The following is a 13,352-nucleotide window of genomic DNA, read 5'->3' as shown; positions in this document are numbered from 1 at the left end:
GGTTGTGTAACCACCCATCTTTTCCCAATGTCACTTGTATTTATTTATCCTTTCTCACCTGCCAGCTTTCTTCCCTGCTTGTTTTTCTGCCCTTTCTAGGTTCCCATCCTATTCTTTGTAGCATTTGCTGTTTTTAACTTTACAGCCGTGAAGTACAACCAAAGTTCACATCTGCAGTGAACCAGTTTGTTGGTTAAAAAACAGGCATCTGCAGCCTCCTACAGTAGCTGCATGGCTGCGTGAAGAGAATGTAAATGAGTGTGGACCAGCTATCAGTGCCAGGGCAGCTCCAGCTGTGATGGCGGGTGGTTGGCACTTATTAACAGCACTCTAATTTGGGGCCCAGCCAGTCAGCTGACTCCTGTGCTGAGCACAGGCCTTCACATTTATCTAGAGATGAATGAAGCTTGGGCCGCTTGTTCCTACTATCAGGGAAGACCTTTATTCAGGAAGTAGCGTTGACAAGAAGCAAATAGCTGGGTAACAAAAAGATTTTTAAGCCCACAAATGAGGACTCATTTACTGGAGTGGAAGTCCATGCTGCATGATGTGAGTCAAATATGAAGGAGGGTGGTGTGAGAATTTCTCATCATGGAATGTGACCTGCCCTTGCTCCTCCAAGGTGAGTCACTTCCTTCACAGCCCAGCATGGGTCCCTCTGAAGAGCTTCAGGTTCAGGCCGCAGAAGGACGCTCCCTTCCAGGTATATCATGTAGGGTGCCTGGCAGAGCTCTCAGCTCATATTGGTCCCCACAGCAGCCCTACAAAATAGATACTGGCTTAAAGTCAAGTGATGGTAAATGGCAGAGCTGAGAACTCAAAGGGAAGCCTCCTTGCCTTAAAACAGCCTCAGAGTGGGTCGCAGACACCATCCCTGTGAGCCTCCCTTCCATCAAGTACTGAGCAGGGCTGGCGTCATAGCAAGGAGGCTTCAGAATTTTTAACTCTACTTGTGTCTGAGTACTTTTGTCAGTTTTCACTTTTTAAAATTTCACTTTTTAAAATTTAAAAGCATAGTGAATCTGTTCATCACAGACTTCTTGATCCTGGGAAGGTTTTGGTTAATTACACACGCAAGCACATCCTCTTCCCTTACCTGCTGTTGAAGCACAGTAAATACAGCATAGAGTAGATGTGTTCGTTAGATTCTTTTAAAGAAGAAGAAAAATAATAAAAGGCAAATGTTGCTTGCCTCCCTTCCCACCCTGCCTTCCCATTAAGAGTCAAATACATGCTTGCTGTTTCAGTGATTATTCAGAAGGGAGAGAGCTGACAACCCGAAATAGGGAAAGGTAAAAATACATACGCATTATGACAAAACGCCAATATGAATAAAAATTTTATTTTTGTTTCTGCTTGGCCCTACGGAAATAGTTTTTTACCCCTGTATTTCAGCTGCTTTATCCCTCATGTCAGACGCTAATGGTAGAAGCACCTGCCTCTCCCCTTGGCCCGCCTTGGAGGAGGCTGGGAGCTGTGAGTGAACATGGACTATGCTGCCACTCCCACTCCCTCTGCAGGGCTGCTGCAGCCCCTCAGGTTTCTCCCCTCGAAACTCGCAGAGGCAACTGCTGACCCCCCGGCAGGTGGCAGAGCCCACACCCACCTGCATTTCAGAGCCAAGGAAGTCTAGAGTCAGCGTGGGCTCCGAGGACCCGGCAGCGACCTGGGGCCTCAGATGTTGCCGACCTCCCTGATCCCTAGGAAATGGGCCTGACTCTTCCTTGTCCCAGACAACATCCTGGTGCTCCCTTCTGGTCCTGAGCTGCCTTCCTGGATTAGTGTTTCCACCTTCTCAGGAGACCAGTCACGAACCTCCTGTTCCATTCACATGAAGAGGCATTGTTTGGGACACGTCTTTTGCTGGGCTTTTATAGTAAGTTGTCTGTTTCAACAGTTCTTTTGAAGCCCTTACGTGAGAAGTGTTGATTGATGTGCAGCTCTGCACAGCACTGGGTGCTGTGAGGCCATGAATGGCATTGAAATGCCTGGCTGTTGCTGCATCACAGTGAGGGAAACGGTATAGCTCAGTGGTTAAGACAAGGGATTTTGATATTAAACCCACTTATGCTTTAATTCTAGCTCCTCCACTCACTAGCTTTGTGACATAGGGTGAATACTTGATCTCCCTAAGCCACATTTCCTTTCCCTGTACAATAAGAACGGTTGCACCTACCTCGTAGAGCTTTTGTGCAAAACCAATGGAAACAGCGTGGGTAAAGCGTCAAGTGCGGTGCCTGGCACTTTGTGTCACGAAGTAGTAGCTGCCCAGTGAGGATGGTGTGTGCAGATGTGCGGCCTCAGGAGATGAACGGAGATCCTAGAAAGGGGGAACTGCCTCCAGTTTTGTGAACCTGCTGCCACAAGAGCATGGAGTTCCCCTAAAGTGGGCAGGTGGAAAATCCCATCAGGGAGCAGAAGATGACTCATCACTCACCACTCAACTCATTTCTACCAGCTCCCCAGTGTTCTGCCATGTAAAGGGGTAGATTTTTCAACCTGATTTTTTTGCTAACTGATACATTCTATAAGAAATGACAGCTCTCCTTTAGTCCACGTTATTCAAGTTCAGAGAAAGGCCCTGTGCAACCTGGGGAGAGCCACGTGCTGGGGGAGGCCGTCGTGTGTGTGCTCCCACTCTCAGGGTCTGCACTCTCTGTCCACAGCACTGCTGTGCTCCTTCTCTCAGGTTTCATGTTGATTTCTTACTCCTACTCAGAAGGTTTAGAATCTCAGGGATGACATTCAAAAGAAATGAGTACAGGAGGGGCCTAGAAACAAAGACGGTGATACACTATACTAGAGAACTCCGAATTAGTCGCAGTGGAGAGATGGAAATCCGGGGTTTGTCTTCTTGGTGCATTGGGCATGAGTTTTTGTCCTACTGGGAGGGCACTGGTCATCCTGCCCACCCACGGCAGCGGGCAGGCTTGGATGCCAGGGCTGCTCACCTTGGACTGTCCTTGTGGAAGGACACACCTACTTGTCTCTTTGTTGTTGTTATTTTTGGTCTCTACTAAAACACACTGTAGTACTCACAGAAAAAGATTCTCTGTGGATTTTTAACGAGTTTCTATGGGTACTTAATTAAAATATAGTGGCTCTTTTTGTGGTTTTGTGTACTAGTTAGCTATTGCTTCTCAGGCTTGTCACAGCCTGTGGGGATCAGAAGCTTGGAGTGGCCCTCTTTCTAGAAACCACACACCACCTATTAAGTTCCTTTGTATATTTTACTAAAATAATTTAATGACATTTTTCTGTGTCTGTGGCCTCATCAAGGGAGAGATGCATGTTAGAAATTTCACAATAAAAATCCCTCAAGAATTGATACCTACAAAATATCTTTTTATAAGAAATGTTTTACCTCCTTTTTGTCATTGCACTGATTTTGTGTTGCTAGGTGTCAGCATCCTGATTTGTTGTCATGATCTCATTGTGATGTCCTTGAGAAGGGGCTGTGTGTGAGTGCACGTGTGCGGCTTGTGGTGTGTGCTGAGGTGCAAAGTGATAGTGTTCCCTCTTTGCATTCTCAGCACAGAGCACTGCAGGGTTTCCAGCCTTCCAGGTAGAAGAGAAATTGTTGCTATGGTAATACCACAAGCATGAAAACACCCCCTGTCCCCGTGGGTGTCTGTGTCAGGGCAGGGAATGTGGAGAAGGGGAACAGTAGCAAAGAGGAGTGTTTAGGGCATCGAGCAAGATGAGAGCAAAGCCTAAGCTGAAGCTGCTGTTGGGTGGAATTTCTTGTGTTTATTCTTGAATTCAAGGTCAGATTCCAGTTGCAATGTGGTAGCTGAGAACGTAAAAGGCCTTTTATTCCTCAGTGTCTTCCCTGACTTTGAGACAAAGATAAAGAATGCAGAGTGTCTCTGTCACATCTCCAGTCCCCAGAGGCCACATGGCCTTCCCACAGACCACAGTTAGAAAATGTGTGTCTGTATCTGTGGCCAGTACATCACTGCAAGTGGAATCAACCACCCAGCCCCAGAAAGCCTGCTGCCCTTCATGTCCAGTGTAACAGGCTAAGGCAGCAGTCCCTGCCATCTCTTCTGAAACTAAATAACAGTTTGTGCTCTGTTTCTGTACAATTCCCCTGGGAAGATGGACTGTGAATATCCTTGGTAATGCAGAGCCGTGATGAGAAACAAAATCCAATCTGCTGAGGTAGTGGGTGAGGAACACAACAAAAAGCTAGTGTTCAATTCTGTCAGATCATCAGGGTCAGTATGGGAAGAATAGCTTGAGCAGGGAGTCTGGCATCATAGTTAAAACAGGCTGAGGTCTAGGTTTTTGCTAATAAAACTCTTCCTGGGTTTTAGGGGCTTTTTACTCCTTATCTGCTCAAAGTCACACAGCTAGTAAGTGACAGCATCAGGAGTCAAATCTAGGGTTTCTCATTGTTATTTGTGTTTTTAGGTGTAATTTTGATATGCTGCATTAGTTTCAAGAGTCTTTATCTTTTACGGATACAAACTGAAATATTTATAAATGAAAAGATTTGTAATCTGGGATTTGCTTCAAAATTATACTGAAGGAGGAGGGATGAGTGAACAGGTAGGGTATAGATAAGCTCAGATTGGTTATGAGTCGATCATTATTATACACGATAATGGGTGCATAGGGTTCATTACATCCTCTGCTTTTGTATATGTTTAAAATTTTCTACAATAAAAAGTTAGTTTTAAAAAAAACAAGTCAAAAACTCTAGCTGTCTTCAGTGTTAGCTTTATCTGTGCTCTCATTGTTTTGGTTTGCTTTGCTGCTTTCCAGTTCACTCTTGGGGACCGGAAAGACCCTTATTCGAATGTCCTGTTTTGTGGCTTGTTCAGTTTTTTAAGAGATGAGAAAATGTGCAACATAACAGGAAAATGTGAACAGCTTTTTGTGGGAAGGTTAAAGAGCTCTTCATCCTAGAGGAGGGAAGGCTTCCTGTGTAGTTTCTCTGCACAAGATTCTTCTATATAAGTGGTAGGGACCTGGTGTTTTCCAGCTTCTCTGGGAAAACAGACTTAAACTACCTATGAAGAATCCAAGAGGCCGGAGCGGTGGCTCATGCCTATAATTCCAGCACTTTGGGAGAATGAGGCAGGAGGATTACTTGAGGTTATGAGTTCAAGACCAGCCTGGGCAACAAAGCACAACCTCGTCTCTACACAAAATAGAAAAAAATTTAGTAAGTCATGGTGCTGTGCATCTGTAGTCCCAGCTACTCGGGAGGCTGAGGTGGGAAGATCACCTGAGCCCAGAAGATCGAGGCCACTGTGAACCATGATCGTGCCACTGTACTCCAGCATGCATGCATGTGTGTGTGTGTGTGTGTGTGTGTGTGTATAAAAGAATCTAAGACAGCTCACTGGACTTCATTGTAACTGATGAATTGGGTTCCCAGGAAGCCTGGGGTTCTGTGTTGAGAGCATTGTACAGCCTGTAACAGACCCTCCTTGCTCCAGTACAACTGCTTACATGCAGTCCAGCTGCAACCAGAAGAGAGCCCACATGACCTTTTGAGTGTCCCTCTAGCCCAAACACTGTGATTTCTAGAAAACCGAAGATTTTAAAACTAGGATTGGCATTTGCTTTTCAAAAATAAACAGGCTAAGAGAGTTTCTCAGATGAAATCCCCATAGCCTCATAAAAGTACTTTTTTTTTCAGTTTTATTTCCCATCAGAAGCTTGTATGAAAAGCATTTTAAGTTTCAAAAGCTGCCTGTGTCTGAGAAGCTGATCCAGATTCTAGCCCAAAGAGAGTGAAATAGATCACAATTTCTTCCTCTCTTATCTTTGACTACAGCTTGTCCTTTTGCCCTTCACTCCCCTGCTCTGTTAGACTTTGCAGCTAAAAACATCTCGTGTTCCCACAGCCCTCTTAGCTTCAAGGCCTTCTTGCCTCCCATAAAAACCTACTTTTCACCCTCAAGGCCAGCACCTACTACTCTGACCTAACCTATTGTGCTCCTAGCTTCTGTCTTCTCCAGGCGAGCACCCTTGCATCCTAAGCACCTCAAATTGCTTGTAAAGATTCTTCCCTTCCCCACCTTCTGTCTCTGGACTCCATCAAAACCTTTCCCCAGGCTGGGAGTGGTGGTGCGCACTTGTAGTCCCAGCTGCACAGGAGGCTGAGGCCAGCCTGGACAACATAGCAAGACCTCATCTCTTTAAACAAACAAAAGAATAAGCCTTAGCCCAGCCATGGTACAGAAGAGGCCAATGAGGGTTTGGCCCCTCACCTTGCCTGACACTTCATCTTCTCCTCTAAACACGATCATTACCAGCTGCCTGTCATCTCCCTATATGGAGACATGTGGGCTGATTTCTGCTTTGGTTGAAGTCTGGTCATTCGTTCAGCAGATATGTATTGAGCATTTCTGTGCTAAAGGGAGTAAGAAAGAGAAAGGGCAACCACGGCCCTAACTGACCATCAGTGGGATGAGAGAGTGATGGTGACTGCTGTGAGGAACATGCGGCTCTGCATGAGCGACATGGGTCTGGGCCTGACCAGGCCGTGGTGGGGTCTTATTGGCGGAGATGGGGAGAACTTTACTCCAGGCCCAGAGAATGACACGAGCAAAGCTGGGTGAAGGGTCAGCAAGTAGACAGGTGTGTCCAGAGCAGAAGGAAGCAGGACTTTGAAGATAAATAGACCCTGTTGAGGGCTTTGCAGTGCAGAACAAAACAAGGAGGGTGGATTTTATTCTGGAGACTTCCCCTACCCCCCTCCCTGGAGCTATTGCTGGCGTAATGGAGGGACACAGTGGGATCACATGCTGCTTGTGGGAGGGTGAATTTTGTAGATCCTTGAAAGGGAGTGGGAGGGAGGGAGAGATCAGATATAGAATATCAAGGGAATTGGAACACCTTGCCAATGTAGTTACTATGGCAAGTCATTTCTAGTAACCTGGGGACACGCGGTCCTCCTACAGCCCTCCCAGAGCCCGTTCGTACAATGTTGCAGGTATTTGCTGTGATTACTTTTCCCATTTTCTAGAAGACCTAGGTGGGATTTGGCCTGAAGGAACCTGGTTCTAAGGGCAGGTTGGGGGCAAGAGGGGAGACGTGGGGCAGCAGTCAAAAGCGAGGATGGCAGCAGCCAAGGAAGAGGCTTTGGTGAAGAGCGGTCGATGCGAGACCATCGGACACAATCTCGGGCACGCGTGTCTAGGAGGCTGCCCCGGCCTGCTCCTCCTTCCTGTGGTGTGTGTGGCTGCCCTGGAGTAGATCACTGGGCAGTTGCTGCTTTGCCGCATTCCCACCGGCCAGTGAATTTGTTTTAGTCCTCAGGTGCTTTACATAAGGAGGAAACCATGTAACCTTCACAAGTTTTTTCCCACTCATTTAAAAAGGCTTGTTTTCCGGCCGAAGGCATGTTGAATAAGCTTAATTTCTCTCACTCAGATCAGCTTAATTTCTCTGTGATGTGCATACAGAGAATTGCTTAATTCTCCTTTTGCAACATGTTTTCCCAGCTGCTGAGAGCCCTGCTTTTTTTCCATGGGCCTCCTGACAGAAATACAAACAATTTAAAGCCATGCGGTACCAACTGCTGTTCGTCATCACATGGACTGTGGATGTCAGTGTGTTTCCCCTTGGGCTGGATTTGTCTAGAGCTGGTGGCTGCTTTCTTGTCCTTCCGTGCCTCCTGGGAGTCAGGGATCAAGGCCGTGCTGGGTTGTGCTGAGAGCCACAGCCCCTCCTTCAAGTGGGGTCCCCTCCCTGCCCAGCCTAGTCCTACATCCTTGTTGTGCGAGGAAATGAAGTCTGTTCCTTGGATGCGTTCTGACGGGAAACATGTTTTCTGTGGCACCTCTGCTTAGTCTTTCAGTGCAACACAAACAGCCTTTTGATACCTTGTTTTGTAAAAAGTACGTTTCCACAATGGGGCTTGACACTGTTCCTAAATAAACACATCCGTTTACAGGCAAAGCAAGGGAAGAACACATAAGGGAACAGTTTGACCAGGGGTTTTGCTTTTCCCTCTGTGAATGCCTGGTGTGCACCATCCATCCGAGGATGACTAGGGGAGAACACTATTCTGTGGCTGCCAAAACCACAACAAATGACAACTTTCCATTCTGTCATCTCTCTCGGCACCACTGCTAGCAAGCAATTCATTTTTCTACCATAAAAGGGCAATAGAACTTGTCTATAGCTGCGGTGTCTTCTGCTCTGCAGAGAGAGAGCAGGAGACCGGCAGGGAGAGGCACTCTCAGCAGTAGGCGCAACCGTGCTCACCCCGTGCCTACAGCCTTGCTTAGTCCGGGCTCCGAGGCAGCAGCAGCCATAAGAAAAAACAGGAGAGGAAGGCGATGTGGCGCTTCTGCCGGGCCCTCAGACTGGGGAGTGTGAGGTCAGGACAGGCTGGCGTGTTGTTTTCGTCTCTGTGGCTGCTGGACGTGTGAATGTGTGGTTCAAACCTTGGTACAAGTTGCTGCACTGGGTCTGCGCAGGTGGTTTTGTATATTGGTATTTGGTACTCTTGACTTGGAGTTGTAGATGTTAGATTTATAAGTCGGACCCAGGAGGTCATATAACCCAGACATGCTTGTTGTACAGATGAAGAACCGTGGATAGGTTAAGTGCTAACTTCGTATAGCTTGAAGTCATTGAACTTCTTGGTTATATATGAACTTTGGGTTCAGGGGTATTTCCCTAACCCATCTGTGTCCCCATTGGCCCATTAGTGTATTTTTTGGCTTAGTTAAAGTTGAGCCACAGAAGCCTTAACTAATAGAAATACAGTTCTTAGTTGGTGGATTTGTATGTCAGTTAACCAGGGTCTTTGGAAAGTATATTGTCTTTTCTATAAAATGCTTGGGTCCTTTAGATGATTATAAATAAATGTTCAAAATCAAAACAGGAGTAGTTAGTAGGCAAATGCTTAGCTATTTTGACAACACCTAGAACACTTTGAGAGAGTGGCTGTAAAATTTCTGCCCAGTGCACCCTGGCAGACCAGGAGACCAGCCCAACACAAGCTACGCAGCTGCAGAGAATGTACTTTCCATAGGCTGAAGGGCATGGCCACCATACACATCTCTGCTCCAGGGCAGGCAGGTCCTCAAATTGCGCCACAAGTGGGCCTCATCCTTTGGCTTGGAGCCCTTGAAGGTTTTCCTATAAACTAGAACTGAGATTTGTTTTGTCGTTTAAATTTACCTTAATTCTGACTGTCTGATCTCATAGCAGATGTTGGAACTGAACTAAGCACATTGCCAAGGGAATAAAAATTGTGTCCAAGAATCTTGCTGATCTGGAAGTTTTGGAGGAAAGCAGGGATTTTCAAGGTCAAATGTTATTACCCAGATAGTGCTCGTGGTCAGAATAGATTCTGAGCTCATTGGCTCTGAATCAAAAGTTAACTCAGAAGTCATTCCTTAAAGAGAATATCATTGAGTAGCAGTGGCTGAAGCAAGCTCAGTGTGAATGATTCAAGTACTGCATACCTAGACCTTGTTTTGAAGCTGAAAGACTTGTTTGAAAACTGTTCCAGCAAATAAATTGAGTAGGCAGTCCTAAAATGGAAAGTTTACAAAATGCCCTTTTTAGTAAGACCTTTCTGGATTCCTCTTTTCTCAATAGTGTAAAACTGACTATCTTAATCTATCAAAGAGCCAAGTGGTATAATTTCCTTGGCACTTTCCAAGACCTTTACTGCCTTTGGAATAAACCCATGATGCCTGGGAGCATTCGTCTCACTGTGCTCCTCTCATGTTCTTTGCTTGTGGAAATGTTGGAAGCCTTTGTTTTTTTGGTCAACAACAGCAAGTGAATTCCATCTTATAGAACAGTTATTAATTTTCGTTGTGTCATTTTTAAGGCTGATTTCTTAAGCAAATAGCATCTCCTTGTTGGCCAGAGAGTCTCTACCCGCGTCCATCTCTGTCTTTGCATGCCTGGGCGGCCTGGCCATGGGTGACCAGCTTTAGAGACATCAGCCTTCTTGCTTCCTAATTTGGTCACAGTATGCTTCAGGCAGTCTTGCCTAACTTGAGAACAACACAAGCACAGGGAGCAGCTTTGATATAGCAAAGGGGAATTTCCTCTTCTCAAAAGACCTACAGTTCCCTTCTTACTTCCTCTAAAAAGAGGAATTGACACTTGGGGAGGTTGTAGCTTGCTCTGAAGTTCCCTCTTTAAGCTTGGCTTCTTCATGCCGGCTTCTTCCTAGCTAGTTCCTGCTCTTTCCTTCCTCAAATGTCTTGGAGCTTCTTAGCATTAAAGGAGTTTAATTTTATTCTTAAGGAAATCCAATGCAATACCCATCAGCAGGGAACAACTTCAGTACATTTTGGTACCTCAGTACAGTGGAGGTCCATACCGGGGGGTCAGCATCCATACTGAGGTTCAGCAGACTTTTTCTGTAAACATCCATACCAGGGGTCAGCAGACTTTTTCTGTAAAAGGCAAGGTAGTAAATATTTCAGGCTTTGCGGACCATATGGTATCTATCCCAGCTACCTAACTCTGCCTTTATAGCGTGAAAGTAACCACAGACAATATGTAAACAAATGAATGTGGCTGTGTCCCAGTATAATTATATTTACAAAAATTGGCAGAGGGCCAGATTGGCCAATGAGCGGTAGTTTGCCAACCCGTAGCATATACCATAGCGTTTAAAAAAAATGACGTGGAATCCCGTTGTGCAAATATGGAGCTGTCTCCAAGATATTAAGTGAAAAAAGCAAGACGTAGAACAATGGGTGCAATATGCCCACAACTGTGTCTTAAATGGGAGGAGGAAGAGATGCTTGCTGACACAGACATAAAATCTATTTGGAAGGATAGATAAGAAATGGGTAGCAGTGAATCGCTTTTGAGGATGCTCACCAAGGGTTAAGGGAGGAGTGTGCATGTGTCACATTTTATACCCATTGTCATTAACTTAGTCATGTCTGAACATGAGCAAAAGAATTTTTGTTTTGTTTGTATTAAGAGAACTTGAAAAATAGAAATGTAATTATTAAAATATGCTTGTGTATTTTCAAACTCCAAGCTATTTCTTCTGGTGTATTGGAAGGCTTATTTTACCACCTAAAAAGGAGTGCCTTGCCTCAGGCTGGAGGCGAGAGATGGCGTTTTGTGGTGTGTGGAAGGAGCTGGAACTGAGCAGCTCTGCCTTTCTCCTCGCTCGCCTTCTGCACGGGCTCTGCTTGCAGCACAGGCTCTGGCACTGCCGGACAGGATACAGCCAGTGAGAAACCTTGGACCAGAAGTCAGGGCCCCGCGGGAATTAGTATGGCTTTTAGTAGTTAGAATTCAAGACTGTTTCCAACTGCTGCCTTTTCCCACAGTATGTCTGACTAACAAGGATGGGTTCTGATTCACCCAGCGTTGCTATGACCGCTTTTTTAAAATGTCTGCTTTGGGTTGTGAAATCAGCAAATAAAGTTGTTACTTTCCTAGTATGTGAAACAGTTAGCTTTTGGTATGTGAGGAACAAGTAAAAGGCTTAGTGGCAAATCCTTGTCTGCTTAGAAGGCAGTGTACATATAAACAACTAAAAAATTCACATTTGGCTGCCAGCCTCGATTCATAGTTCCCTCTTCCAGCTCCCAAGCAAATATTTTTCAAATAGCCGTGCTAAGCCTTTTCCAGGCATAATTTGCGGGCTTATTTGCTGTCATTCTATTTTTCAGCAAAACTCTGGGTAGGAATGTCGGAAATTATACCTTTTGAAATCCCTCCTTGAAAACATGGAGATTTGTAGGGATGCAGAGGCAATTGTAACAATATAAAGTATTCTATCTCTTCCACTAGAGTAGGAGGGCCTGACTGTCGGCCCCTGGGGTCTGTCTTTCATTACTTGTCTTGACTTCCGCTGTAAAAGCATTAAGTGGGAAGGTAGCAGTTCTGCTGAACAAGCTGGCATTGCCTTCTGTAAGAGAAGTTATTTAAAACATCGAAAATATGTTTGAAAGATATTGGTGTAGTTTCCTCTGACCTCAATTTCATACACTAGTAACTCTCCGGTGTCTAGAGTTAGTACTGATGGACTCCCTGCCGGGTGGCCAGAACCATGTGTCCATGCCAGATAGAAGATTGTACTTCACTTGATTGAGGACACTAAGAAGTTGTGCTTTGCCATACATGTTGCCCCTAAGGAGAAGCTGGGCATTTTAAAGAATAGACTTTAAACTAACACACATACTCTGTTTTTCTCACACACACATTCCCCCTCTCCCCTTCTCTTCTACACACACCAGCACTGCCTTCCCCAACCCCACCATAGCTCTCTCCATTACTGCCTTTAACCTTGAAACCTCTCTTGTACACTTACGCATTCATCTGTTCCTGCTCTTGTATCATTAATGGGCCTGGAGCAATCCAGCCAGAACAGGAACACTGACATTACTAATTACTGCTTATAACTGAGAAGTAAGGAGCAGTGAGTAAAGTGGGTCACAAGTCAGTGTCCTAGCAGTCAAATGCTGCCGTTGGCCCGAGTGGCGAGGTGTCAGGTGGCTTGTCTCCCCTTCACCATGGGTAGACCTGGCAGAGCACCCTGTTGGCATGAGCAGAAGTGCTCTCACGTTGATCACCCAGGCTCACTGTCTACACACACGGTTAGAGAAATGGGTGTGCTTCTGTCGGAACTTAAAACATGGCAGATCAACCCGTGAGAACAGAGTTCTTTGCACGGCTATGTGAGCTGGGAAGAGACAACAGGCAGAAAAGGTGCTGCAGGGGGTGTATGGAGGTGGAGCTTCAGCCTCTCCTGGCTGTGTGCTGGATAAGCCCTGAACCACAGGGTCCAAGTTGACTCATCTGTAGGTTGTCTTCAGCCCCCAAATCGCAATTCCATGTTGAATGTGTACATTTTACACATGTGCATATGTGTTATTAAGTGTCAGGCTGGTGTGGCAGAGCTGTCTTGGCAGAACATGCGTGTGTACATCCCTGCAGGCTGTCGGGGCATGAGCGCTAGTGTGGGCTGTATTGCAGGAGCATCAGCAGAGAAGGGCGAGATCTTCACTCTGCCTCTCACTAGCCCTGGGCACTTCCCACTGCCTTTGTGGACTTCTGTTTGCTCTTCTGTAGAATGGGATAACAGTGCCAGTCCTGCTTACTATTTAGAGTTATGTGATGCTTGCAGATGTACAGGGAAAGCACTGCTGATGGGAGCTGCTGAAGTTTCTAGGGGAGGTGAAGGTGGCGCCTCCTCCCCTGGTCTAAGTAGTAGATGGTGCAGGGAGAGGAGAATTTCATTCTGTGGCAGCAGCTGATAGATTCCAGGTCTTTAATACTACCTGGGAAACCTTAACAAAGCAGTCAGTCACCAAAACTGACCTAGCTTCTGAGCATTGCTAACCATGCTTTTAGAGAAACAGGAAGTAAAAAGGATCTTTAAAATCTTT

The 13,352-nt window shown here is 45.8% G+C and overlaps 1 protein-coding gene and 1 long non-coding RNA gene across 5 annotated transcripts in view; one reads left to right on the top strand and one right to left on the bottom strand.

The window, feature by feature from the left end:
- RNF216 (ring finger protein 216) overlaps positions 1 to 13,352 on the top strand; it is a 166,540-nt gene that overhangs the window by 78,212 nt on the left and 74,976 nt on the right. The gene's annotated exons all lie outside the window — the stretch shown is intronic.
- LOC134810401 (uncharacterized) lies at positions 417 to 2,350 on the bottom strand. Its single transcript, XR_010158330.1, has 2 exons — positions 2,177 to 2,350; positions 417 to 761 (listed from the first exon to the last, which is right to left on the bottom strand). It is a non-coding gene; the product is annotated as an uncharacterized LOC134810401 (long non-coding RNA).

The sequence above is a fragment of the Pan troglodytes genome, chromosome 6 (genome assembly GCF_028858775.2).
Source record: "Pan troglodytes isolate AG18354 chromosome 6, NHGRI_mPanTro3-v2.0_pri, whole genome shotgun sequence".
NCBI classification, from domain to species: Eukaryota; Metazoa; Chordata; class Mammalia; order Primates; family Hominidae; genus Pan; species Pan troglodytes.
The sequence above is the reverse complement of the archived record's forward strand: the minus strand, read 5'-3'. Positions and strand labels throughout refer to the sequence as shown.